Raw genomic sequence first — 3494 nt, forward strand, 5'->3', positions numbered from 1 at the left:
TAGTATAATTTTCAATTAGATATGTAGAATAATTATAAACATCAGGAAGTTATCATTCATACAGTATTATTATCTAATCCACAGTCTATATAGACATTTCACTTATTGTCTCTTTAATGTTCTTTATAGTTTTTTTTTTTCCCAAAAAATGTATACTCTAATTCAGGATCACACATAGCCTTTAGTTGTCAGATCTCTTTCTTCTACCTTGATCTGGAACACATCCTTAGCTTTTATCTGACTGTCTTGATCTTGATATTTTTGACATTATGAAGAATGAATTCTAAAAGATTTATCATTTTGCTCCATCAGTGCAATCACTAGTAGAGTTCCATTTAAAGTCAGAATTCCAAACTATTCCTGAGTTAAAACCTTTCCTTTCATCCACCTCTCACTTACTTTGGACTGGATGTCTATAGGAGAAAAAGGGACCAGATTATTTTCTATGTCTCCCTTTTGTATTTTTTTCCATTTTTCTCCCCAACACCTTATTGTTTAGTGGCAAGAAGTAGGAAAAGCCATACTTCACTGTTGTGGTTGTAGTTGACATTTTCCTCCGTGACTTTCGTGAGTTAAGAGCTGACTCCAGTGGAGCATACTTATAGCCTCTGTGGATTCTTCACAATGTCTCATTCTAACAATCTCTGTTCTCCTGGTGACTTACAATGTATTCTCAGCTTCTTAATGTGATGAGTACGTCTCCATTCTCTCTCTCTCCTGATGTCTTGATGAGGCTGGTCATGAAGCTGCATATCTGCCATTCATTTGATCCATGGAAAACAAGCACCTTCTGCCCTGTTCCCTTCGGAAACACAGCTTGTTTATAATATGGCCTCTTCTTTTTCTTCCACAGCTGATTAGGCAGTTCCATCATATTTGTCTTAAAATCTTTTGGTTGTATTAATTATAAACTGGTTTCCAAAATTCTAGGAGTCAGGCGTCAAGCTTTTTGAATGGCTCATTGAATCCTGTATCATCTGGCTGGAGGTAAGGGGGAAAGCGCTCCCTCTCTCCCATCCTCAAAGGGACATCCAGAAAGTACCATGCCACTTTTACAAGTCCAAAGAAAAGAGTGGTCCAGCATTTCCAACCTCTGCCTTCCCTAATATTTTTAAACATCTACCCTATTATACTCTATAAATGAGTGTTGGTCTGAGTGTCACAAGACCAGGTTTTGCAAGTCTTACCTTATTATTATTTGTCATTGAGTTGATTCTGATTCATGGCTACCTCATGTGGACAGAGTAGTACTGCTCCATAGAGTTTCTGGTGCTGTGAGATTTTGGAAGCAGATCATCATGCCTGTATTACAAGATATCTCTGGGTGGGTTCAAACTGCCAACGTTTAGATTAGTGGTCAAACACTTAATCATTTGGTCCAGCCAAGGACTCCTGAGTCTGACATAAGTGGTCTAATATTTTCATTTTGGAATGTGGGAATACGTGTCATACTGTTGTTTTGTTCTCTACTTTTGGGAATTTACTAAAAACTGAGTCAGAAAGAGACCCTTGTAATACCCAGGGCAGGGATTAGTTCCTCCAAGGGCAATTAAGTAAACTTTTGTAGCTCCTGTTCCCCTAGAACAGAAAAAAATGGCAAGAAGTTTGATTTCTAATAGGTAAAAGAAAAACTAAGTATGATAGTCATAATAGATTGCCATATATGATATAAAGGCTATGGAAGGAGCCCTGTTGATTAAGAGGTTAGCTGCTAACCCAAAGGTTGGAAGTTCAAGCCCACCAACCACTCCTTGAGAGAAAGATGTAGAGATGTGTTTCTTTAGAGATTATAGCCTTGAGAATGCTTTGAGGAAGTTTTACTCTGTCCTATAGGGTCGCTATGAATTGGAATTGACTCCATGGCCATGGGTTTAAAGAATAGTGTAAAAACATCCCATGAAACTTTATATATTTATTCTTGAGGATTGTTTGATTACATTCCTCTCAACATTACAGTGCCATCTCTCCTTGGACTACAGGAGAATTTTCTCTCAGACTTCAGTTCCAGAAACAGTTATATGTCTAAGTAACTGATTTTTTTTTTAACCTATGGAAATGACACTTCAGTTGATTTTTTTTTCACTTGTGATGACCACTAGATCCACTAGAGCTCTACTTGTTCACCTCTGAAAAATGAGCAAAATTACAAGATACCTGTTTTGTTTACAGCTTCAGCCTACCTTATTTTCTTTTACTTTCTTCTTTTTCTTCTCATTTTCTCACTTTTTTCTTCCCATGTAGCCTAGCATTAAAAAAAAAAAAAATCTTTTTTGGAATAAAGTAAGTTTTGAACAACTAATTTATTATAAACATTGTTGTTGTTGTTGTGTACCGTCGAGTCACACCTGACTCATAGTGACCCCTTCTTGGGTTTCCGAGGCAGTATCACTACGGAAGTAGGATTGCCCAACCTTCCTTCCGAGGAGTGGCTGGTGGGTTTGAACTGCCAGACTTCTGGTTAGCAGTCAAGTGCCTTAGCCACTATGCTACCAGAGCTCCCATTATAAACATAGCTATTAGCATTTTGTTGCCTGTCAGGAAGGAATTTCATTCTTTCCTTACATGGGTAAGGAGCAGGATGGTCTATTTTTAAATTTTGTGAAAACCTAAATGTTTTTATGTATCCTTTTAGAGTGGTTTGTTGTTGTTGTTGTGTGCTTTTGAGTCAGACCTGACTCATAGCGACCCCTCCTTGGGTTTCCAAGGCAGTATCACTACAGAAGTAGATTGCCCCATCTTCCTTCCAGGAGCAGCTGGTGGATTTGAACCACCAGCCTTCTGGTTAGCAGTCAAGTGCCTTAGGCACTACGCTACCAGAGCTCCCTTAGAGTGGATTAGAATAATTAAAAAATAAGACAAGACATGTAACCACTAGGAAATTATAATGTGTTTTATTTAGATGAAAGCTCCAAAGAAACAAGCCTTATTTTAGTTTATTTTCATCATTTGAAACCGTTTCCTCAGACAGTTTAAATAGAGCCACAAATGTAACTGCATCTGTGACACTGGAAGCAGAAAGTGAGAACCACACATCAAGAGGTCCATGCCTGAGCTGTCCCTGAACTGTGTGATGTAACAGAGCAGAAGTAGCACCCACTGCACATTTGGCAGGACTTAGGGGAGAAAGTCTCTCCATAGATACAAGTTTGAACATTACCGAATTTATAAGGGAGCCTGGATGGCACAAAGAAGGAAGTCTGGTGGTGTAGTGCCTAAGGCATTTGACTGCTAATGAGAAGGTTCATGGTTCAAACCCATCAGCAGCTCCACAGAAGGAAGATGGCAATCTATTTCTGTAAAGATTTACCACCTCAGAAACCCAGTGGGGGTTGCTATGAGTTGGAATTGACTCAGTGGCAATAAAGGGTTTTTTTGTTTTGTTTTGTTTTGGGGTAGCACAAATAGTTCATGATTATCTGCTACCATAAAGGTTGGAGTCTCAGATTCACCTGCAGTTCCATAGAAGAAAAACTTGGCAATATGCTTCTGTAAAG

The sequence above is a fragment of the Orycteropus afer genome, unplaced genomic scaffold (genome assembly GCF_000298275.1).
Source record: "Orycteropus afer afer isolate SDZICR_OR568_19922 unplaced genomic scaffold, OryAfe1.0 scaffold00372, whole genome shotgun sequence".
Taxonomy (NCBI): domain Eukaryota; kingdom Metazoa; phylum Chordata; class Mammalia; order Tubulidentata; family Orycteropodidae; genus Orycteropus; species Orycteropus afer.